At 36.9% G+C, this 27,224-nt stretch overlaps 1 protein-coding gene and 1 long non-coding RNA gene across 2 annotated transcripts in view; one reads left to right on the plus strand and one right to left on the minus strand.

Moving 5' to 3' along the window:
* LOC149238288 (vanillin aminotransferase-like) overlaps positions 1 to 27,224 on the minus strand; it is a 452,839-nt gene that overhangs the window by 139,932 nt on the left and 285,683 nt on the right. The gene's annotated exons all lie outside the window — the stretch shown is intronic.
* Positions 18,320 to 19,407, plus strand: LOC149238290 (uncharacterized). Its single transcript, XR_016246369.1, has 4 exons — positions 18,320 to 18,533; positions 18,619 to 18,777; positions 19,067 to 19,188; positions 19,354 to 19,407. It is a non-coding gene; the product is annotated as an uncharacterized LOC149238290 (long non-coding RNA).

The raw sequence follows: 27,224 nt of genomic DNA on the forward strand, positions 1-27,224 counted from the left end.
AGTTGCAGGCCTACATGGAATCCAAAGCAGACTTTCATAATGTATCCATCCGCACACGGCGAGACCCTAAAAAGGTACGGCACGGATGGCCATATTTAGTTACAGAAGCAGATGTACAGGAAGTTGTAGGATTATGGCCAAGAGAATGGCTACAACCCACGGATCTTGGCACAAGAACAAGAACGGTCGGGGAAAGTTCCTTTGCGCAGGCCACAGCAGTGCATAAGAAAAAGGAAGTTGAACAGGCTTCTGCTCAAGAAAAGGTAGCGCAGAAAAAGAAAGAGGTTGAGCAAGCTGTAGCCCGAGAGAAAGCGGCACAGAAAAAGAAGGACGTTGTTGCTAAGGCAGCTGCTGACAAAGAGTGCATTGCAAAGGAAGTTGCTGACAAGGAGCGCACTGCAAAGGAGGCCATAGTGGAAGTTGAGGAGTCTGCTTCTCAGCAGACTGTGGACAAGGAAGGGTCCGCAGAGGAGGAAGGAGGTGGTGGCGAGGAGCAAAGCACCCCCTTCAAATTGCAGAAGCGGACCAAGGAGACCACTTCCGGGTCTAGAAAGAAGCAAAAGTCTGATAAGCAGGCACACGTGGATCCAATGGTCCTCATTGAGGGGGACTTGGATGAGATCGGAGACAATGTCCGCGACACAACGACGGAGATGTGGACATAGTTCGAGAAGCAGTACATGCAAATGATGGGGAACGTCCAGAAGGACTTGCGCAAGTTGTAGATTGAAACAAGTAGAATTCAGGCGAGCTTGGGACAAGCGAGCCTGCAGCAAGACAACACATCGGTACTAGACACAGAAAGGACTCTGGACCTCAGAGTCATTCCCTTACCAGAGGGATCACTGCGCGCAGACGCAGATGAAGAAAACACCCAGCTCGAACAGATCAAGCACGTGAGTATCAACTTAGCTGTGGTTCCCATTCAGACACTCCATGCCCTTCATCAGGGGGTCTCAGACGAGCTCAGGATCAGAGAGCAGCGCGCGTTATCAGTCATATATGAACAATGAGCAAATCTTCGCAGAAAAGGCTCAGGCGTTGAAAGAAAAGGAAGCACTGGCCGCACGAAGCCAGAGCTTAGAGGCAGCAATTGCACAGGCATGCAAGACGCTGCCAAAACTTCACATTCCAGAGGATGCAGAAGCAGCAGCGAAGATTCGGAAGTTAGTTGCCGCAATCAGAGAATCGAAGGATGAAATTGGCCGAGCAACCTTTGACTTCCAAATGAAGATCACAAAGCTGCATTTGAAATTGCAGCCAACCACTCCGCCAGAGGTCCGGGAGCAGTGCGGAGCAGCTATCCGGGAGAGTATGGATACTTTGGATACCACAGTCACAGGCTGTACAGAGATTTTTGAACAAACTATGGAGCTTTGGACGAACCTGTAGGAAGACCCAAACCTGCAGAAAATTGGCATGGACATCAAGGAGATGCAGCAGAGGTTCGATGAGCTCAGGGCGACTGCGCGCACATTGGCGCCAGTCTAGCACTTAATGTGACTACAAGAAGGAAAGTTGCTGCAAACACAGATTACAGCCATGGACAGAAGAAGCAAGCCATCTTACTCTGCCAATCCAAGAAAAGCTAAAGACGCTCCAGCAAACACAAAGGACAATGCGCCTCGCGGTAGAAGGCCCGACAATAGCAAAATTGGTGGAAGAAGTGCAGCAGGCCGCGGTGCAGGGTTCTCCTGACATTGCAGCATTGAGGATCGAGTTCGCCGAACTCCGCAACAAGATCGAGGTGCCAACTGAGTGACTCGAGGGCAAGTCACCCAATTTGTGTTGGGGGCCTATTGGGATGAGGTCCCTAGGGTCAATTTTGTTAAGTCTTGAGTCATTTTTGTAATATCTTTTTGTAGCGAACGTAAACTCTCCGCAAAATGTGGAAAGCGGAGTGCAAAGCTAAGTAGAGTCAAAGGGGCTTTAGTCCCTTGGGTGGGTAGGTGATAGAGTTGTTTTGAGACCCGTCCATGGTCTACGGACCATGGTATTGTAAAGCGAATGCTATAAATAATCGAGTCATAGCAAGTCTAAGGAAAAACTCTGGTCGAGGAATCATTGTAAGGGCAAGGTGTTAAGGGCCAAGGCAGGAAAAGTCTGTTTCCTGTACTTAGGCGAAAGGGGAAGGCTCCTACAGCTAGGTGTGCGGAGACCTTGGTAAGTCCACAAGCTAAGTGCGCGGGCCCCTGCAGCTGAGTACGCAGAGAGGAGAAGTCTGTAATTGAACGCTTATTCATAATAAAGACTATTTGGGGTGCAATTTTGATGCATCTATGCCTTGTTATTTACTTCTATTTAAGTTTATGTATCTTCACTCTGTGATCTATTTTATGTAAATTAGTGCTTATTTACTATGCCAAAAGGGTAGATCTGTAATATTTATGCATGATAAGTATACTTAGCAACCTCCGCGAAGATCTGAAAGTCAATTAGATAGAGTTGCAGTGGTTGTCTGTTCGTAAGGGTTAGGGTTGCGCGAAGGTAGACCTGAGCCATAAGAGCCTTAGGAAGACCATCCCACACAGGCCTCTGAATGCAGAAACCTGGTTCTAGCATCCCCAAATACTGCTTCGGGTGAGACTGCAGCGTGCGCTACACAGGTTGTTGCCAAAAGGGCCAGCAATTAGGGTTTTGTTGCTTGGCGCGGTTAAAGTTGAACCTGGGTCAGGCCCTATCAAGCCAACACCTTGTTTAGGTCAAGCTCACCTTTCATTGCTAAACCCCCTCCTCTTGACCTAACCTGGGTCCACTTGGTCCCGTGTGGTCCCATCTCTTATCAAAGTTAACTCTTCAAAAAATACTTGAAGGAGGAGCAAGAGGAAGAGGAGGAACAGGAGGAGGAGACTGCAGGAGCATCAGCGTCAACACCATCTACTGTAGATATAGGAGAGCACAACTCCATACCTAGCAGTCATTATTTGACATTAGGCGCAGGGGCAGGGCCTTCTACTGCTAGAGGCAGACCTGGCAAACAACCCATCATGTTTTCCTGTAAAAGGGGGAGAGGGCATTGATTTCAGATAAATAGCTGCTAGTTTTATTTGTTTTGCTACATATAACTCATGATGATGACATACCTTTATATATGTGATGTTATTTTGTATTGGTTCTCCACATTTGAGTCCTTGATTGCACAATTATTAGGGATCAACAGGATTTGGTATCGCCTTTGATATATCATTTTTATTTTATATCGACTACATCATATATATTAGTGCTTTCTTTATATTTATGTGCCAATGTGTTTATTTCATGTTGTTAATGCTTTATATGTTTAAAAATCTAAAAAAATGAATATATTATGCATTTTTTATGTTTGCTAATATTTTCTATAAGATGTTTTCTAGACTCTCGCCGATATTTTGTCGATATCGATATTTTCAACACTATATATATATATATATATATATATATATTCCTTTTTAAATAAAATCCTTTATTCTCTCCTTTCACTTTTCCAATACTTAAACTTTTAATAAACCTTTAGATTTTTAATAACCTTTTTCCTTGTATATATATAATAATTAGTCACTTTCTATCTAATATACATTCAATAATTACCTTTTCACTTTCTATCTAATGCCTTTTTCTTGATTCATAAATACATCACTTTATAATTGCATCCCTTGGTACTTATATTCAGTGCTTCTAATCGACAGGTTTAATGACTTAATATGCTTTGTTTACTAATTGATTAGTCACAATCGTACGAGAGGGGCATGAATTTTTCGGTTTCATAGCACAACAGTCAATAATTTAATCGGTGTGGCTGAATTGAATGTTTGACGGAAGAAAATGGTGATGGTTGGAAATACAACAGTAGTGGTGAAGCCCAACTATGGCTTGCAATACTTGGTGACAGTGGTGAGAGTTATCATACACTGTGGTAATGGCTGCGGCGATGGAGGATGTCAACAGTGGCGGTGGTATCAGGCAACTACGGTCGTATGTGCTTTTGTTGTTGCGGGTGGTTGGTCGCACGGGCGCGAAAGGAAATTGCGACAACAGGGGTCGGACGACAGGGATGCGTTCAACATTGGACGTGCAAGAGGGTGGCGATAACTGGTGGATGTTGTCAGTCGGGGGCCAAGAGACAACGGCAAGGGGTGTTGAGCTGTTGTAGCAGCAGTCGGTGGCTCTAACGTAGCACGCGGCTGCTTCGGCGATCCTTGTATGCAGTGGCCACAACAGAAGGCAAGCTTTGTTTAGTTTTTTTTTTTTTTTTTTCTTTTTTCTTTCTTTTTAATAATTATAATATGGTATATAATTTTTTTCAACTCTTTATATATATATATAAGTTTTTTTTGAGGTTTTTTTATAGCTTTTTTTTAATATTATATATTCTCCTTTTTTTTTAATTTTTTTTTTTAACATATATGTATTTTGATTTTTTTTCCTCTCCTTTTATATTTATTTACTTTTAATATAATTTTTTTTAATGTTCCAACTATAGCCCTTGTTTCTTTTGAACTTTATTCTTTTTTCTTTTATTTATATATATATATTTTTCCCTTTTTTTTAATACTATATAATTTGTCTTTTTTTTACCTTTTTTTTTAATATATATCTATATATATATATATAGCCAAGGGCCTAACGGAAAAGTGAAGAAACTCAAAATTTGTGTAGCGAAACGCTTCAATCGCAATGACAATGAAGTTGACTAAGACTTTAATGGCCAAACATCGGGATCGGAGAACCTGGCTTTGATACCAATGTTACAAACAAAGTTCGTACTCTGCAATAATCTTAAGAAAACTTGGTACACGAAGACATCCATTGAGGATAAAAACATTTATATCAAATAATGTATAAAAGTATTGATATGAGATATGAGATAATTACAGCTGAGGATGAGGGCCTACTTATATACCTAGGCAGGTACCTCTTCATAAACGGTCATGTCCTTAGAGACATGCCTTTTCAATACTAATTACTAGTTAATTAATCATTAATAATTATTTATGACTTAAAATTTATATTATTTTAATTATTTTTATATATATTTTATTCATAACAAATTAGAATCTATTTTGTTGCATTGGAGGTTAGAGTTGCAGTGGCATACTTATTATTGCAGAGTTAAAGTTGAATATGATTAGTTAGAGATACCAATGATTATATATTGTTGTATTTGGGTCACTATCCCTGGTACGGGAGCCTAAGAGTTATGTTCTTTATTTTATTGTTGAGGGTGGTAGGGTGGTGCTAGAGAAGTGTAATGATCCATTTTTAATATAGAGAGGACAAGAATATTAGCATGCATACGATGCATGCATATGATAGCTACATATGCATGTATCACATGCATTGCACTAGTATTTATATTCTAAAATTAACTATAAATGTTGAATATCATGACACACCTTCAAATAGATGTTACCTTCACCCATTAACACGCATATTGCTTAATGCATCATAATTAATGAGCAAATACCAATGATATAAATTTTAAAAAAAAGTATAAAGTTAAAAGGGTTATAAAGAAATAGATGTAAAAGAATTAAGTTAATTTTTATATATGGTTATATAATTATATATCCTACAATATTAATAAATTATTAAAATGATAAAGTAAATCAAAATAAAAGAATTTAATATGAACCTAAGGCATTTAAATTAAACTAAACCCTAAATATAAGATAAATACACTTGTAAAGAATTATGACTCACGTTCATAAAGGAAAAAGCTGTCACTACGATGGGAAACGGTGGGATCGCTGGTGAAGAGGGCGGTCATCGCCAAGGAAAGCTACATATAGAGGTAGACAGAGTTTTTAGAGGGAGCTGAACCGGGAAAAACCAAGAAGAAGGAAGAAAGGAGGAAGAACGAAGAATCGGAGGACAGTGGGAAGAAGCACAGTGGGAAGGAGCCTTACTTGTTCTGAGGTTGCTGGGCACGGGGGAACAATGTGCTTCAATTGAGAAGCTTACTGGACTGAGTATCGAGGTTATGCTCAGTTTGGCTGGGTGGTTTCGGTCTTTTGGTAACGCAGCAGGAGCAGGAGTCGCGACAGAGCAGACAGGTTGGTACTCAATAGAAGAATAGATAATCTGTGTTAAAATTTCATATTTGTGAGTAGAAATATTGTTAAACTCTGTTAAATATCGAATTGAAAGGGCTTCACAGTTTTTCTGAACATGAATTTGTTAGACCTTGTTAAATTCTGAATTTAGGGCTCTTACATCTGGTATCAGAGGGAGGTTGCAAACTCTCGAACCTTACCAATGTTGTTGAGATCATATCTTATTGTAGACGCACTGTATTTTTATCACTGAGTATGCAAACTGTGTCATATACTACTGTTTCCACAGTATTATGTGCACTTTGTGATTAAATTAGCGCTATTTAGATTACTATAGCTTCTCTCCTTTTTAGTTCCATTGCTGTGATTACGTTTCTATGCCACACCGACAAATCCAAAGAAGAATTTTCTCAAAGACAATACACAGAGTATCTGTGAATATTCACAAATTTGTGACAATTTCTTCTCTCACTGGAGTTCCCTAACAATAATACCAGCACAGCACCGTCTGAGAAAGATAATCAAAAGTTTTGTAGATAATTTAAAACAACATAAATCCTAGATAGTTGCGGTCACCTCTAATGCCGAAGCTTTTCTGGCTGCAATATCATACATCAAATGGCAAATAATGGCAGATTTAGAGTTAGACACTCCGAAGTCATTGTCAGTTTTGAACGTATTTTCAGAAGTGTGGAAAAGTAAAAGGATACGTTTTGAATAAAAGACTTTGCTGCATACCCATTAGAATAACTGACTTTCGCGCTGCCAGGATTTGACCATGGAAATAAATTCATTAAATTTTCAGGTTTTACTGACGCAGCATAATAGAAAAGTTAATTCTAGCTAGTCGACTTAGCATGTTGCCACTGAGCATAACTCTCAAGTAGCAAGTGAATGTCAAGATCAGTTCTCGAAAGCGGTCAAACCCCTTCCTTTGGACGGCATCGAATGATAGGTGCCCACAAGGGTTGACTGGAGAGTTAGCCAAATTGTCATGTTTACCTTACGATAGTCTATGACCAAATCTATTTTATTTGTAATCATCAAATTTGGGAGGATTGTGATATTCATTAGTCATAATTTATGCCCTAATCTGGGTCGACTTTGCAACGATGTCGTGTATTTCTAATTGAATATTATTTCCTAGAGAACGATCTGACATAACGCATGAATCTATATATTAACAAAATTTTCCTTTCTTTAAAATATAATAGATACAATTTTTCCTGTAATACATTACAGAGTATCATGGAGTTTGTGTTCCATTTTATTATGATTCCTCATAACTTTGAATAGCGAGAAATGACTATATATATATATTAATTTATTTATTTATTTTTTCCTTTTCGCTTTCGCATCACTGCATTACCTTTACCAAACTTTACTGTGTGTTCTCTATGTATATATATTCTAAATATCTTCTCATAGCATCACGCTTCTTTCGCCAAACTTTAAAGCGTGTGGATCTCTATGTATGTTTGTTCTTGCCTAAAATTCCGGCCAAAATGCCTTTTCGCTCCACGATTTCTTGCTGAAATTTTAGCACCCTCTTTACTTTGTCTGTATATCCATATATTTACATATATTTCCTCTTTAATATTTTGGCCGAGATGTGTTGCTTTCATAGCGGAGCTCAATTTTCTGAGAATTATTTTCTGAGCTCCTCTTTTCTCGATATATATATATATTTCTGTTATCTTTTGATAGTGGGTAGGTTAACTGTGCCTTTACTGTGTTCTATTAGACATTAAAAAAAAAAGAGATAAGTGTAACTTTGTTTTTATTGTGCTCTACTGTATCTCTAGGAATCACGCCACATTTTCATTCTCGTTTTTTAATAAGAACAATTAATTCTATTTTAATATTTGTAACTTTTATATTGAAAAAAAAAAAGAGCTCTAGGAAACATCATTATCTTAAAAAAAAAAAGTGAAATCAAAGATTTCTGGAAAAGTTAAAAGAGAGTCCACATTAACAAATGAATGAGAGATAGAGAAGTGAAACCCATACGATACGATGGGTGAAGCAGGAAAATATCTCACGGTAATGAAGACTTGGAAACATCGTTGTAGTGAATGGGAGATAGGGAAACGAGGCATCAATAGAATAAACGTATTGACATGAAACCTGACTTGACATCTCCATTGGCGATGGTTCATTAGCGTAATAATGGTAGAAGTTACTCAATTAAAGTAGAGTAAGTTTGTATTAGTTTTGAGGTTTATTATTGTGGATAATATATATATATATATATATAGAGGCTTATCTTAACTTCATTGAAATGCCATGGAATGCTATTCTTATTTATAATTTATAATTTTGGGACAAGTCAATCTTCAACAATGATTTTCAATTGTGGATGATCCTAAAAAAAAAAAAAAAATTCTGGAGATCCATCATTTCCACCAACATGAAGGATTCGGTGCATTTTTCTAGCTTCCTTCGAATCTTTTACTGTTCTCTCCACTCTTTCTTTGAGGTCACCAGGATCAACAATTTGAAGGAGCTTAATGTCACCTATAAAATTATAAATGAGTTGATAATACAAAATAGTCTTTTATAACATCTATTACTACTGATATTGAATTTTCTCTTACGCATGGAGAAGCTTGTAATTTGTAGAAGTCGGATTGTTGAAATTCAAATAGATGATAGAATCATTTCTAATCATGGTAATTACTTGTGACTATATATCTGGGATTTAAGCAAAAAAAAAAAAAAAATCATATTGCAAGATCTGTTGTGACAAACTGTTCCAGTTATGTACTTTTATTTGAACAATGAAGATTTTACTATTATATATATTTATTGTTGGTTTCATATGTATTTGGGATCCGGATCCGGTTAGTGGGGAACTTCAAATCTGTGATTTTGTTTATCAAGTGCAACCTTAGTGCTATAATGGTGACCAAAATAAATGAATTTAATAACTCTTATTTAAATAAAATTGAATATCTATATATATATATATATGGGTTGAAATTTTATATATTTATTATTATTATTATTATATTTAATCTGGATTTTGTGATGTGGAAAGGCCTTTAATTCGTGAAGGTGTTCAATATGTAATTTCAGTGTAATTTATATTGTTTTACTGTAACTTCATATAGCTTGCAGTGTAAAGACTTATGCAAGATTCAATTTGATTGAACTATGATTTTATGTACTTTAGACGGCTGTTAATTTAGCAAGCATATGCAATAGAATTAATATTCTCCTTTTAGAGTACGAAAGTTTTAACTAGATTATGATTTCATTGTAGATGAACCAAGTTGGACTTTTAATCAGTTTGAGTTTCAAAAATTTTAGAGCTCATCAGTAATTATCTTTATAAACTTTGATTTTTCAAGGCTCTAGTAAGCTACTCCTGTCATGATTATAACTACTGGGAGTTATGCTGACTTTGGCATCGAATGATTACAATTTTCTTATAATAATCGTTTGGTCAGTTGCTATTTGAACTGCATGTAGAAAAATTGCATGATCTATATGAAATATAGAATACTCAACACAATCTACTATTTTGGCTGAAAAGAATGATGCTAAGTCTTATGAGTGAATGCTTTACTCCTTATTACCTTTGAATGTTTTCAATATCCCCAATACTTTTGCTTTGAGGACAAAACAAATTTTAAGGAGATGGAAATGTTACAAACATAATAAATATTAATAATCAATAAATTAGTCAATATTTAAGGAAATGACAATGAAAAGACAGTAGTCAATTCTTGATGGATTTTAGATATTTTCAGACTACTCATGTGCTTAACAAACGAAAATATCTGACAAAAATTCAAGTTAACAGGCACAATGAAAATAATGATTGTTGAAAGATTCAGGATCTGTATAAAAAATGTCATGGAAAAGGAGTTTGCAGTCATAGATGTGGAAACGGAGAACGATAATGAGTGTGTTTGGAAAAGAAAAATTCCTGAATATGCCAGGTTAGTGTTACAAATGTGTCGTCAGCAAGCTTGAATCAGAGAGAAGAGGAGTCATCTTCTATGTTGCCATAGACTAGTGAAAATAGGACACATGCATATAACGGTAAACTAGCTTTTTCTATGGAGAAAGCTGAGATAATTTACATGGGCAGTGTAACAAGTCGATTTATGGCCTCTAAGTTCAAGAACCAGAGGATATTTCAAGGCTACATTGTTTCCCCAGGACAACTTCAGTGGGTACTGTGTTATACAATAAAGACATTACTGAGCCAAGTAAATCTATTTATGCATAAGAAAAACATCATCTGCAATACAAGCACATGAATTAAAAGAAGATGGTCATTCTTATCCACACAAACGAAAAACATCACTTGAAAAGCATTTGTCTGTTGGAAGTACATTCTGTGTAATAACATGTAGTTCTAATTACCCAGGTTATGAAGAAGTGGCAACACATACACTGCAGGTTTTGCTTCTTGTCAACTTACAATCTGAAAAGGCATGTGAACAAGCCGTTCACTATCATAATAGTGGATCACAAATTGTGAAATCACTTGGGCTATGCTATGACTATGATCAATTATAAATCTATCTTGGTACGTCTCATCATAAGATCTGTTGCCATCCTTTGCTTACTTAAGAAAATGATGAGGACATTGTAAGTAGCCAGATCAAATTGAATACCTGATCCCTCTACAACATTCCATGCTTCCTAGAAAATATCTTCAATCCCTGTTATAATGTTAAGGAAACAACTTCGTGGACCCAATTCACTATTTTGGTTCCATATATTATTGGAGCATGTCATAACCTTACCATTGTTGATTCTGCCTCATAAATCCTTAAAAGAACACTTCCAATTAAACTAAGTGGCGAATTAATTCATGAATATGTAGAATTTAACATTATGGAGAGAATAATTGAATTCACAGGTAAAAAGTTGAACTCAGATTCTTCAAAAGAATCCCATATCTTGGTTAAAGGATAAAGATTGGGACTTAATGGATAATTTGTTTGAAATATAAAATGATGTCGACATAGCAATGCAATTAGTTCCAATTAATAGGTTATGTGCCTTATCTTCTGTTGTGGTAAAGTCTGAGAGCATTGACTTGATGAAAATGATGGGAAAACAGAAGTATACGGACAGGGGAGGCAAAGGTGCTTCTATAGCGAAGTGAGGCATAAATCTAAAACAACCATGGAAATACATGTTGAATTTATATAATAAAATAATAATAATAAATAAATAAATATAGACACTAGAGGTACAATGGAAATGTACGAAGGATCTAGTGAAGTGGATTCTTTAGAGGTCATGGCAGGGTCCAAATGCCACAAGAATACCTATGGACTAGTGAATTTGTAGAACGAATATTAAAACTAGTACAATTAACTATAAGTGATATTGTAAAAAAAATAAAATAAATAAGAAGCAAGAAAAGGTCATAAAGCTACATATTTTCTGTTCTGAACAAAAGCATTGGAACTCGATACAAGACATGGGCTTCAGGACAGAGAAAGGAAATTTATGTGCAATGCTTATCACTTTGGCATGACATTTTGCACTAGCTTTTCGAGGAATGATTGTTGGGACAACATTCAGACCTAATTTAGCAGTCCTTATAATTGATGAATACAACCTGAGCACAGGTTCCATGAGTATAAATACAACCTATAGGGCCGAGGTATTGAAAGAGTACTACCATTTAAACATAGAGCAATGTATGGTGTATTACTGTTAGAGGAAATGTTGAGAACAAGATGTCCCCAATGTTGTTGCATACCATGCTTTGATCTAGGTATTTCAAACTATGTAAAGAGAGCACAACAAACAACATTATTGTTAAAAGGAATGAATTGAGATTGGTCTTTACTAATGACTATCCATATGATACATTTTGTTACCAAGTAAGATAATAACCCAGCTAGTTGTTAGTGGAGCAAAAACATACAGATCAATGAATGTTTGGGACATAACGATAGGTGTCGGTAAGATCAAATATCAAGTGTTAGTTAGCAATCCAAAGCCACAAGTCTCATGCACAATCAATACACGAAAGAATGATTTCAAATTATTATGCTTAACATTGCTGGTACATGGATACCTATATAAATCATGACTTATGTTATGGATGTGATATCTATAATTTTATTTTTATTTTACGTATCAACATGAATGATGAGATGGAAATAAAATAATGAATACACTTGACTACTTGATGAACTTAAAAATATATTGGTTAGACATAGCCAAGTATGTTATATGAACTCAAAGATCAATATCATAGATGAGAGTTTATTAAGAATGCATAGAATATTTGAGTAATTTTGCTTCTGATGGGAATTAAGATATTATAATTTTGTTTCATTTATGCATATCAATATGATTGATGAGATAGAAATCAAAGAATGATTACATTTTAATATGAAAGTTAATGACATGAATAGAATATGGAAAAGTATATTATACTGTAGTTGACATATGTGAATTATACATAAGCTATTTGTTTTGAATATGTTAATGCACATCTTATAAATGCATGGACAAGTGTTTATGATTGCAGATAATATCCATTACCAAAATGACCGCGTGATGACAAAAACCTCAGAACAATTAAGGCTCAAAGAAGTTCCATGATAGGGTATTAACCTTAATTCTACTGGGAGGGGTGGAGGTGTTGCCCACCGTTTATCCTCCAAACCCTGGAGTCATGGGAGGACTGTGCGAGTCACACTCCCCTAGACGTGTGATGATGACTGCCGGATGCCTACTAGGGATCAAGTCGGTATAGCCGACGCTGTTATCCTTGGAGTTTATGAATGGTTAAGTCAGTATAACTGACGCCATGGCATACTCCAGTAGAGGACGGATAGGATGGGAGTGGAAGAGATTAGGAATGATAGGATGATTTTGTGATAACCTGGGGAACCTGATGAAGTAAAAACATGATCATTAAAGTTATAAACTTAAAAGTATTCAAAACATCAATTTATAGTGTTCTCACATTAAATAAGAATTTAATCTCGATATACAACCCTAACAAGAATGTACTAATCGTTAAAATAAGTATTGGTATATGATAAAACCCTAACTTCGGGACGAAGTTTTCTGAAGGAGGGGTGTATGTAATGACCCATTTTTAATATAGAGAGCACAAGAATATTAGCATGCATACGATGCATGCATATGATAGCTACATATGCATGTATTGCATGCACTGCACTAGTATTTATATTCTAAAATTAACTATAAATGTTGAATATCATGACACACCTTCAAATAGAAGTTACCTTCACCCATTAACACGCATATTGCTTAATGCATCATAATTAATGAGCAAATACCAATGATATAAATTTAAAAAAAGTATAAAGTTAAAAGGGTTATAAAGAAATAGATGTAAGAAAATTAAGTTAATTTTTATATATGGTTATATAATTATATATCCTACAATATTAATAAATTATTAAAATGATAAAGTAAATCAAAATAAAAGAATTTAATATGAACCTAAGGCATTTAAATTAAAATAAAACCTAAATATAAGATAAATACACCTGTAAAGAATTATGACTCACGTTCATAAAGGAAAAAGCTGTCACTACGATGGGAAACGGTGGGATCGCTGGTGAAGAGGGCGGTCATCACCAAGGAAAGCTACATATAGAGGTAGACAGAGTTTTTAGAGGAAGCTGAACCGGGAAAAACCAAGAAGAAGGAAGAAAGGAGAAAGAATGAAGAATTGGAGGACAGTGGGAAGAAGCACAGTGGGAAGGAACCTTACTTGTTCTGAGGTTGTTGGGCACGAGGGAACAGTGTGCTTCAATTGAGAAGCTTACTGGACTGAGTATCGAGTTTATGCTCAGTTTGGCTGGGTGGTTTCGGTCTTTTGGTAACGCAGCAGGAACAGGAGTCGCGACAGAGCAGACAGGTTGGTACTCAATAGAAGAATAGATAATCTGTGTTAAAATTTCATATTTGTGAGTAGAAATATTGTTAAACTCTGTTAAATATCGAATTGAAAGGCTTCACAGTTTTTCTGAACATGAATTTGTTAGACCTTGTTAAATTCTGAATTTAGGGCTCTTACAGGAAGGATGTTGTAGCTTCCTTCAAGAGGTTGTCACGTCCTTCTAGATGGAGCTGGTAAATTTGGGGTTGTAGCCCTTCTAGTCGTAGTTGGTAAACCGGACGTTGTAGCTTCCCTCAAATATATATATATATATATATATATATATATATATATATGTTCTTTTGATGTGATGTTATTAGTTAATGTTCTTGATACTAAATTGTAAGAAAAAGTGAAACATTGATTCACCCCCCCTCTCTGTATTTCCAAAACTGTATACCAACATGAATTGGGTCTATCTCATGAAGGCAAAGTGCACCACCGACTTGGTTGCGGCTCAAGATTCAACATTTATAGATTCCAAAAAGGGCATTAAAATCTCCTAGAGGAATGGCATCCCATAGAGAGAAGTACTAAGATATGTTTGGATATAGATCATGGAAGTAATCATCATCCAAGACTCAAGTGAAGCATGAAGCTCAAAGCTCAAGGAAACAACACGGAAGTGGCATACAACAATAAATACATCTGAAAGAGGGGATGTTGAGCCCTACTAAAATCAAATCCACATAAACCTAGAATTTATATCAAAATCCAAAGCTAACAACTTGGATCGAAAACAATTATAGATGAGGCAAGAAGGACCCCAAACCCATGAGCCTTACAATATCTTCATGTTTGATATGTAAAAGCTAGCATCCCAATGATACCTTGAGGTAAGTGGGAGTGTGCTCTCATGTATCTTGTGTCTCGGTGAGGAAAATGAGACTCCACATGCAAACATCCTAGAGAATAGTTGGATAGGACTATACATTATTGATGATTATAGCAGTGGACAAGTACTTTTGTATAGCCTAAGTGTTAGGAGTCATCCAAAAGCTCTCTAGGTACTCGCTTAATCTATTAAGTGACTTTTATGATTCTTTCCTAAGTTTAACTTAGGAAAAACACATTGATTAATCAATTAATTAATGTTGGCTATTGGACTAAGGTTTTCTAAAGAAAAGTAAATTATTCACTTTAGTGAATTACATCTAATCTCTATCATTGATCTCAAGTCGGTTATTAGGATTTAATCCTAGCCATCCATCACTTTAGAGATTAGCGATAGGGATTTAGATCCATCAAAAATTATCAAAGAAATCCTAAGGGGAGGAGGAAGACACATCATAATCATTAGGAGAGTAATTTTGTCAAGTGAAGAATGAAAGACTCAGGGCTAAGACTTAGCTAGCACGAGTTGAGGCTTGCGTAGGGAGGTTGTACAATTTATGGTTTGGCTTGGTTCGAGTGAGTTGTCTAGCGTGTGAGATATATCAGGGGTGACAAAGAGAGAGGAAAGCCAAGTTTGCAGATTGGGATTTTTTAATCGGTTGAATTTTCCAAAGGGACGAGTTTTTCTAGGGGCAAAGATTTTCTAGGTTCTATTGTTGTATAAAACTCTATAATTCTTTGTGGGTCATTTTCCCTATCAGGGAGCCCTTATTTATTCTAAGAAATAAGGTGAAGTTATAATTGGAGGGTTTTATAATTTTATGTTGTGTGATTGATTTTCTACTTGTGCTTCTGTTGCAAATTTTATTGTTAAATACCAGTGCATTTTTTTTCAACAATTTCAAAAGATAACTTACTAGGTTAAAAAAAATTCTAGATATAAAAATTCCTTGGGATATAGATCAAATCTCGTATTCTGAAATTAAGATACACAGTTGTTGCAATGCTTGCATACGAGAGAGATAGTAGTTTCCTCCTCCTTAACTTGATGTGATTCGTATTTAGTTGATCAAGGAAATGGCCACCCTGAAGGTGAGTTATGTACAATTGCACTAAGATTATCCATTGCAAACCATTTCATCACTAAAACTAAATAATGAATTGAAGTGAAGATATTTACTAATCCCTATTCCACCCAACCTCCCAACTGACATGCAAGCTAAGTCACATGACACGAGGACATGGGACATGGAGGACACAAAAATATGAGTATCCAACACGTGACACAGTGACCCCCCAAAACATGACACGGAGAACACATGTTATATACTATAATATAGATTCTCATTCAATTTAGAAACTAAAACATGTACATGATGATGATACAAATTCAATCATACATTCTACATACAATCATGATTCATCAATGATACAACTAGTAGTCTAGTACTTACTACTACATCAATGACGATAAATTGAAAAACACAAGAAATTAACCATAAATTGCAGTTTTCTCATTAAGTCATCAAAATCAAAATGTTCTTGAACCCGCTATCTTGCTAAAAGGATGTTTCTCTCAACATTTGAGGTTGTTGTTGCAGATCCACTTCCAACGGATGTAATACTAGCAAACCCTAATGAGATTGAAAAAGGGTGTAATGTACCTCAAGTTCACGCCAATTTTTTTTAAATTATATTGTTCTACACTCTTGGTTTATTATTATCACATTCTTGTTGGACTATCATAATGATTGTGTGCATTTACACACTTCTCCTTTGTATACATAGCATTGTTTTACAACCCGCCCGTTTCGACTCCGACTCGGCCGAGTCGAACCGAGTCGTTACCCAAAACTCTGACCCGGCCAGCAACCCAGCTCGGTTGACCGAGTCAACCATGACTCGGCCGAGTCATGGTTGACTCGGTCAACCCGGCCAGGTCCGTTATGACTCGGCCGAGTCAATCATTCCACGGCTGGGCAGCGTAAAACATGCATTTTAATGACTTTTTTTGTAATTTTTTATAAAGTTAACTGCAATCCTATGTGACATGTTTAATTGTTTCTGGTTACTGGCACACTGCACAGCATCCATCAGTAAACTCAGTTTGATTGGCTGCTTAATTATTATGAATATCCAGTTGTTCATAGGCTTGAGACAAGGAGAATGTGACTGATGAATACCTTGGCAATGCCTGGTCCACCATACTATGTACTAATGTAGTTCATGGTGATCGACAATTGATTGTGTTGGTTTGATCATGTCATCTAGTTCCTTTGTTTGGTCATCCTTACTTTTAGTTGATATCCCAAAAACCATTTCCAATCCTTCCAATAGGACCACAAGTGTTCAAATTCAATTTAAAGTGTGAACAAACAATCATCTGGAATGAAGAAGCATAGTGCTGTAAATGCATGACGATAAACAATTTGAAGTTATTGAGGTTGTTTAAGATCTCACCAAGATAACCAATATCTTGTAGTTGTAGCTTTGTCCATCAAATTGCTTCATGACCTTTCATTGCAGTCCACATTCTTTCATAGGTGGGAAGTAAACCTGATTGTGCTTTGGTTGTTGAAATAGTCTAGATTGATCGTGTAGCTAAATCCCAGATTAATTGTCTTGGTCTGCTTATCCTTATAAAAACATATGAACTGAAATCATGAAGGCATCAACTACACCAACAATATCACAAAAACTAAAAGGCAGTGAATTGCATAGCATGCTAGATACGGTGTTGCATAAGAATTTTGGGAGATTTGATTCATTTCCCGAGACCGATTTAGAGGTTAACATGATCCCCCAAGCAAAATTGTATATCGAGCCTACTTTGATCATATGTTGTTTTCCATCTATATTATAATGCTGTGTGTTTGGAGTCTTGGACAATGGAAACATGAATGAAAATCTTTAAAATTATGTTTAAAATATTTAAAATTATGTTTTTTAATAAAAAAATAAATATTTAATGTATTTTTTTAAACGACCGAGTCATTGAAATCGAGCCGGCCGAGTCATTACCGAGTCGGAGTCGGAGTCGGAGTCGATCCTCGGCCGAGTCGGAGTCGGAGTCGTAAAACATTGATACATAGATCAATATATAGCATGTTTCTTTATTCTATTTGAATAATGTTTTCTTCATGGTCATTTTCTCACATTATGCTATAAGGATTTACTTCTAAAGCTCTTTTCCTTGTTCTTCCTTAATATGCTAAGGATAACCCATGTATGTATGAAAAAGGGTGTCTTATAGCACAAGGAACATCTGGAACCCACAACCTCATACTTATAAGTAATATCTCTTGCCCATGCATCAAGCATTGACCTTATAATGAGAAATTTAATTTCTTTGACTATGTACCATCACTTAACATGGTCCCGCACATTACCAACGTGATAACATGTCATGTGGACTTGGTTACGTGTTCCTCTTATGGCATTTGACCCTGGCCCACCCACATGAAGTGTTAGCATTGGGCGGGTCAGATCACTTGGAATGATCCAACGGTGGGGAAACTCCTATCGTTGTTTGGGTAGGGTAACCTACCTTTCTGTTGTATCATTTTCCCTATCATTTTCGCTGTCAAACTCTCTACAATTTGTGATGAGGGTTTCGACCTTATATCCTCGACTTATCTGGTATTGTTCTTCGAAAAAATTCTACCCTATTCACCTCTTCACAGACCATTTTCTCAGGCAGTTTAGGTACTTTCAGAGGGTTTTTCTGCTTGGTGTTCTAGAAATGACTAAAGATGTACTAGCAGGTAAGCAATATTTTGGTTTTTTACTAAGGTTATCAGTGTGTGGAGTAAAATTACTAATTTCCACAATGCTTGGTCCCCTTCATAGGTTCCATTGGAGAATTTTTGAACAACTTGGATAGTTCCAACCTCTAATTAAGGGTTTTACTTCTCCAAAATTTGTTGTTCCTTGGTATTATTCATCAGAATTCGTACAGAGTCTAGCCGACTCAGGGATTTGGTTTGGCTAGGTAATTGGCTGCCTTAGGTAAGTCAAATGGGTTTTATTTATTTATTTTCCTTTTCGTTTGTTCAGATAAACTAAAGTAGATTGTTTCCTTGTTTCACCTTTCCCTCATCTTCCTTATGCAGACCCAATGTGGAAGTCCACTTTGGATGTCTGGTGATAACCCCTTAATTTATGTAACTTAGCCGCGAGGTTTATGATACTTTACAAGTGGTTTTTCTTTCTCACTAAGCGATCATATTGTTCAGGGTTCCTAATATTTTCAAGAAACCCTTATTTTCTTTTGAGTTTTGTTGTCCCTCTTCTCCAGGTGTTTTTGTAAGGGTACTTGTCTAAAATTTCCTTACAGGCTTTTGTTTGGAAAAGTGGCATTGAATATGGAGACACCCCTATAGGTTAAGCCTAGCCATGGGCTCAGTATTGTTGGTGGAGGTATGGAATTTACAATCATTTCTAAGGTTTTTACGAGAGCCATGCATAAACCTCTCTCGTTATCAATGAGCACTCGGGTTTAAATTTTCTTTCCTTTTCATTTTCCTTTTTATACTCATCACTTGAAATGTAATTATTTATGATTACCCTTCTTGCTTCTACAAGGTTGGGTGAGGCCATATACTTGGAAGACTGTACAAGTAATTTTCCCTGATAATTCCTTTCGTTCTTCGAGTATATATGTATGTTTCTTCTGACTTGTATGTTTTCATGACAATACTGACAGTAACCTATATCTTGTCTCTCAACAAGTGTTCTATATGACCTAGGTCTCAGGGATCATCAACGTAATTTCCAATTTTTCCTTTTCAAGTAAGAGATCTTTGACACCACTCAAATTCTCTTCTTCTTATAGGTTGAATCACATGGAGGAATTTGGGTTGATAGATACTCAGGATGTTACCTCCTTCCCTTAGCAACCTAGGGTTTATATACTTAGTTCTTGAGTAGCATGGGTTAGCAAAGTTTTAATTTATTTCATACTTTATAAACAGTTCACCACTATACTCTCGAGTATGCCTGTGCTAGTCGTTGAGATTTTTTATGCTACCACTCTGACGTTTCTTAGAGTTTTCATTTTTAAATTACGAATAAAATATACAGATCTTATTCCCATTGCTTGTTTGTCCATTCACTTCACTATATTTTGTATTCCCTTATGCTATATATATATAGATGGTTTCTTTTAATTTAATTATAGTGCTCAATAGATCGTCCAGAAATTGTATTAATAATGTACGGTGATGACTGTTCTTTCAACTGAATACAAACATAAAATATTTGTACTTCCTTCTGAATTCATAGCCATAATCGAACTTCTACTTCCTGAGTTATGCATACATAAGTTTGGTTAATTAAGATTTCACTTACATTTCTATTTGGGTTACATATTTTGTCTCAAATCTTCTTGTATACACAGTCCAAAGTTTTTTGCATGCAACTCACTCTCAATTAGAGTTGCCCTCTACGCCTTGTTATTTAGCTATGGTTTCCAACTCCTCATGCGTGTCTGTAAAATATATACATCAATCTCCCTTCTCTTATTCCACTTAACGATATTCAAAGGACTTTACCAAACATAGTTTGAAACAAGTAGATTTATACTTTGCTTATTGTCTGAATTACGTATGTATGATGATTCCATTTAATTGTCTACTGCATGTTGTTCATCCTTCTCCTACTGTTAGTAACTATCTTTAATAGGATAAAGATATGTAACTAAAAAATTTCCTTATACATATGTATGTGTATGTATTTCTTTGTGCTTAACTATGTAAGTGTTTTTCTCTATTCCATAGACTATTAACTTCTGGCTTGTTTTCTATGCAACTAATCCTAGAATAGAATTCACCAATTAAAGCATGTATTACTACTCAATTAATTTATCATAAAACTAATTACATTCCTGGTTACCTCAACATACCTATTACTATAGGTAGAGGTATCCCAACAAACAACTAGTCAATACCTTTACAAACTTAATCGATTTAATAATATATATTCATCAATCACAATACAAAACTCTTATACTTAAATGAAATATATCAATTAAACACAATACAATATGCATTCACTTATCTCAAGCATTGGAAATAAAGTAGGAACCAACATGTTCCACCCAACCAACGAGTTGCACTCCCAACAACTTCCCTCAAGCTTGTGAAAATTTCAACTATTGCAGCAACTGGAAATTATTCTTCTAACTGTAAATTAATTAACAGTTTATTTGCCCATACAAACAACGAATAATTCTCTACTACAATTTTCACCAAATTAAATTTTGTGGCAGATAAACTAGAATCTGAGAAATATGCTAGCACACACACATAAAAATTGACACACTTATTTTTGGACTAAAGTCCCCAAAAAAACCCAACTTGGGAAAAATGGTGCAGCAGCTGAGGGTTTTTATTATTATGTGGCAGTGAAATAATCTTAGTACAATCTGGATGCCAAATACTGGCTAGCCTGCAAAGAAAATACTGGCAAAAATTATCTGTGGGAAATCACCCTCACTCTGAGCTATCCCGACATTTGACTGCCTTTAAAAAGTAAGTCGTCCAGACACTGTCTCTCTGGCACTCTAGAAATGTCTTCCAAACTCTGGAACTGATAACCAGCTTCACCCCAGCAAAATCGAACTGCCCTGTGAAGCTTCTACACTGCCTATGTGCAACCTCCAGGAGAAATTTCGGCCCCTCTGCAATGTACTGACCGGATCTGGAAAAATCTTCCTCCGGCTTCACTGTCCCCGCCCCTCTGTGTCTTCTTCCCTACTAAAGCTCGAACTCTTTCGGCAACAACTGCTCTCTGGGAAATCGAACTCTCCAAGGAAATCAATCTCCTATGTGTATATGTGTGTGTGTTCTCCATCTACACAATCTTCTGTTGCGACTCCAATGGCCAAGGTTAAATCTTAATCGATGGCTAAATGATTATTTTCCTGTCGATTCGTGTGAGTTTCTAGATGATTCGCACCTTACCTCAATTAATTATGATTAATTAACCAGATTTCCTAAGTTTAAACTTAGGAAATATTAAAAAAAAAGCTAATAATCTAATTGAAACACTTCTAGGTGGAATTTCCAGAAACGATTTCTGGGTTATGGAGAACTCCTGTGTTTTAGCCTCTCCACAAAGTTTCAAGACTAGAACACCTCCCATGCTACAAAAACTAACACTCCTTAGCAGGGAAGGTGTTATAGTGTTGCACTACTGCGACAACACCCTGTCTCTGTATCACCCTCTGTCACATTGTTGATGTCACGCTACTGTGACTGTCTGCCACTGCTCACCAACCACTGCACAACTCTCCTGTTGCATTTGTGCTGCTGCTAACTCTACATTTGCACTGCAACCCCTCCTGTTGCATTTGTGTTGCTGTTGACACTGTTGTACTTTTGCTAACACTGCATCTGCACTGTAACTCCTCCTCATCTGTTGTTACTACAACTGCAACTTCTGCAACTGAGAAGCATCCTAAATACTAAATCAAATATGTTTGTTGCATTTGTCTCCCTAGTCTTGACTGCTACAAGCCACTGCACTGTCTATTGAAGAATCTAAGTTGTTGTTGACTCTGCACTGTGCCGCTTTGTACTGTTGTCAACACTGCATTGTGCTCCTCAACACCTAGCTACTACTAATCTGCAATTGTCACTCCGAAATTTGACTGCAAAACTGACACTGATCCATCCTGCTACTGAATATTATGGACCCCTTTAGCAAGGTAATGATCCATGAGGGGGACATCTCAATCGACCCTACCCAAGATCTACACAACTCTGGGACTATAGCTCCATATCGCCCCACCTCACTCCTGGAGGTATCGCTGCAAACATGGCGAAATCTTCCTCCAACCTAGGGGACAATTTATCTATCTCTGCTGACATTGTTTCCTAGTCCTACTTCTCCTGCTTGTCCTTCTTCTTGAGAGGACACTAGGTACTGTAGTGACTGAACTCACCACATCTGAAGTACTTGACCTTAGATAGGTCCTTCTTCTTCTTCTTTTCCCCCTGTCCCTGACTGGTTTTGATGCTAGGGCCACATTCTCCTCTTCCTTCTCACTCTTCACGGCCTTGCTATTGCTTCCACTGATTGTGCTCTTTACTACAGCCCGCCTCAACTCCTCCTGTTGTAGGTCAAACAACATCCTATCCCATCCAGGCAATGTGTCTCTGCCTAAGATACTTTGGACAAACACTTGCCACTCCTCTGAGACATTGTTCAGTGCCTAACGAACAAGCTTTATTGATTGCGGTGCCTCTCCAACTACGAAAAGTTGATCACGGACCTCCTGAATCCTGATGAGAAAGGGATCTATGCCTTCACCCTCCAGCATCTTGATGCTTCCCAGCTTTTTCTGGAGAAACATCTTTCATTGCTCAGAAGAACTCTGATATAGCTGGGAGAGAGAATCCCACGTCTCTTTGGAAGTGTTCTTGTCAGATATATGTGAGCCTATATGATCTCGGACTCCATCCAAGATCATCCGCTTCACCTTCACCATTTCTTTTTTGTACTCCTTCAACTGATCTGCATCTTGGGGTAATGCTATCACATTGTCCACATAGGCTTTCAGGCCATATTCATCCAGAAGGAAGGACATCCTAACCTTCCAGATGACATAGTTGGAGGCTCCCTCCAACCTATCCTGATCTCTAAGCCCAGTTGTAGCCATCTCTAAATCTAGTCGAAAATCTCCCTCTTTCCCTTTGCTCGGTTGTTGGGCCTGCTACACACACTCCCTTCTAGAGTGAGAAATTCTGCTCACAACTCCTGCCAATCTACAACTGGAAAATCAGATTTCTAAAACTCAAAATCCCTGAGAGAAATTTCCCTCTATGTATGTTGTTTCTCTTCCACCCAGTGTTGATTATGCTTCTGCAAAACCCTCTACACCCAAACAAGGAATCTGCTCAGTGAAAAAACTGAGTTGTTGTTGCTCCCTCTGCCTGTCGGAATTACTCAACTGGCAAGCTAAATTTTTTTGCCCACCTACACTGAAAAATCGAACTTCCCTGAGCAACTCAAATTGCCTAGCTTAGGCTCTGTGCAACCTCCAGAAATTCGTCCTGCTGCTCCCTCTGAACAACAAATTTCTGCTTCCAGTTCTGAGCTTCCCCGTTTGATCAAAATCACTCTGAAACCATGTGAAAATTTCAACTATTGCAGCAACTGGAAATTATTCTTCTAACTGTAAATTAATCAACAGTGTATTTGCCCATACAAACAATGAATAATTATCTACTACAATTTTCACCAAATTAAATTCTGCAGAAGATAAACTGGAATTTGAGAAATATGCTAGCACACACACATAAAATTGACACACTTATTTTTGGACTAAAGTCCCCTGAAGAACCCAACTTGGGAAAACCAGTGCAGCAACTGAGGGTTTTTATTATTATGTAGCAGTGAAATAATCTAAGTATAATCTAGATGTCAAATATTGTCTATCCTGCAGAGAAAATACTGGTAAAAATTATTTGAGGGAAATTACCCTCACTCTAAGCAATCCCGACACTTGACTGCTTCTGAAAAGCAAGTCGTCCACCTAGATCTGCGCAAGCCTTGCGTCCTTTGTGTAGTCCCTCAAACACTTCAGCTCGGAACTTCTGCAAATCAAGTCGTCTTGCCCTACTGACTGGGAAACTGTCTCTCTGGCACTCTGGAAATGTATTCCGACTTCAGGAGTTGATAACCAACTTCAACACAACAAAATCAAACTGCCCTCTGAAGCTTTTGTGTTGCCTCTGCATAGCCTCCTAGAGAAATTTTGACCTCTCTGCAATGTACTCACCGGATCTGGAAAAATCTTCCTCTGGCTTCACTGTCCCTGCCCCTCTCTATCTCTACTTACCTACTAAAGCTCGAATTCTTTCGGCAACAGCTACTCTCTGGAAAATCAAACTCTCCAAGGAAATCGATCTCCTGTGTGTATATGTGTGTTTGTTCTCCATCTACCCATCGACTTCTTCTTATAATCTTTTGTTGGGACTCCAACGGCCGAGATTAAATCTTAATTGACGACTAAAATTATTTCTTTGTCGATTCATGTGAATTTTTAGATGATTCGCACCTTATCTCAATTATTTTTTATTAATTAACCAGATTTCCTAAGTTTAGACTTAGGATTTATTAAAAAAAAGGCTAATAATCTAATTGAGGCATTTCTAGGTGGAATTTCTAGAAACGAATTCTGAGTTATGGAGAACTCCTGTATTTTAGCCTCTCCACAAAGATTCGAGACTAGAACACCTCTGATGCTACAAAAACTAACAAAGTTCAGGCTTCTTCCTTCCTCCCTATTTTCTCCACAGCCCCAACTATTTTTACTTAGTGGTATTTATTATTTTCCTTCCCAACATATTTTTCTAGCAGCATCCTGCTTTTAAGGTCTACCTACCTTTTGCTTTACCTAGGCTTTTTTCACAATAGGAAAAATCTTTCATTTTTTCCTTATTAGGCATGCATTTATCTCCAACATTTCTTATCCTCAACATAACATCTCTCTCCAGTTATGCTTATCCTTATAAACCAACCCAGCATCACATTTCTCTCCAATTATGCTTATCCTTATCAACCCACCCAGCATCACATTTCTCTCCAGTTATGTTGTTTCTTGGTTGTAGTCTTTTCTCCCTGAAATCTTGGAGAATTCTGGAGGTTACAATTGTGACATAGGCTAATAATCTAATTGAGATATTTCTAGGTGGAATTTCCAGAAACAAATTCTGAGTTATGGAGAACTCCTGTGCTTTAGCCTCTCCACAAAGATTCGAGACTAGAACACCTCTGATGCTACAAAAACTAACAAAGCTCAGGCTTCTTCCTTCCTCCCTGTTTTCTCCACAGCCCCAACTATTTTTACTTAGTGGTATTTATTATTTTCCTTCCCAACATATTTTTCTAGCAGCATCCTGCTTTTAAGGTCTACCTACCTTTTGCTTTACCTAGGCTTTTTTCACAATAGGAAAAATCTTTCCTTTTTTCCTTATTAGGCATGCATTTATCTCCAACATTTCTTATCCTTAACATAACATCTCTCTCCAGTTATGCTTATCCTTATCAACCCACCCAGCATCACATTTCTCTCCAGTTATGTTGTTTCTTGGTTGCAGTCTTTTCTCCCTGAAATCTTGGAGAATTCTGGAGGTTACAATTGTGACCACCGTCACTTTCCTCTTTTCTGTCCATAACTTGGACTCAACCTTTAACAATTTTTCCAGACAAGAAGAAGCCCAAATTACTCAACTATTGTTTCCCATTCTATTTCCACAAGGAAAGAAACATTTTTTATTATTGTAAAATTCATTTACATAGGTCAATCAACTTAGTCTTTAGCCCCACAGCCAACATTTTCACTTCAATATTTACAAGTAAATATAAAATAATAAAGTCTGCAAAATCAACTGTACCAGGGGTATTATAGAGGGGGAACATTATCAATGGGGGCATTCCTCCCCTTCTTTTGCCCCTTTCCTGCTGCCCTTGATTGAGCCATGATTGCTGTGAATATAAAGAAAAATGGATTGTTGTAAGGTTGTGCATGTAAACAAAAATGGACTGGCAAACTGTTGTGGCAAAACTAAAAAGATTGGGAAGGGAAACTCACTTGCCTACACCTTGAATCTAGTCTAAAACTCATCTTCCTCCTTTGTTGGTCATCCACACACTCCTACAGCTCCAAAACAGCAAACACAAGCTAGGGAAATCAGCCCAAAACCGAAGTGCGCTGGATTGATTTTTGACGGGCACGTGTCACAGAATCAAGACACAATTTTGGCACGTGCCCAACATGAGTCAAACTCATGTCCCTCACCTCGGACACGAGTCAAACTTGTGTTGGACACATGTCATCATGGTTTCATGTCCGACACAAAGGATTTGTGATACAAGGGGGGACATGTCATTTGACTTAGCATACAAGTAAATACACTATTTAATATTATCCATTATAGGGCACCACTAACATATACCCAGTTTAGCTAAAGGCTATGGGACTCGAAAAACATGTCAATATAAAGGGTGACTTCTTAGCCTCTTGCTAAGTAAGAATTAAACCATTAGTTATTCAACACCACAACATACCTACCTATACCTGCAAGACAATATCTAATTGTGGAACATTATCACCTTTGGGAAATTACTTCCATATGTACTCATGAACCTCTACATGCATGACAGAAAATGATGTTCTTGGGCTCTAGGGACATGTAGAAGTTTAGGAAAAAGAAAATCAAGAATGATACTTTCTGTCATCAGCATAAAGTCAGAAATGCCAAGCATTGATTCACAGCTTAATTTACACTGCTAAAGCAATGTGAACATAAATCCAAGGTAGTATTCCAACATCTTTCTATCGTCAAACAAACCAAGGAAGAAATTATTAAAGAAGAGAAGAAAATAGAACACAAGCAAGAGTCAAAACAGAATACTAAATGTTTATAAGAGAATCCATCCAGGAAAAA

This window comes from Pinus tabuliformis, chromosome 8, assembly GCF_031772625.1.
Source record: "Pinus tabuliformis cultivar Carrire ecotype Pingquan chromosome 8, CPIR1, whole genome shotgun sequence".
Lineage (NCBI taxonomy): Eukaryota > Viridiplantae > Streptophyta > Pinopsida > Pinales > Pinaceae > Pinus > Pinus tabuliformis.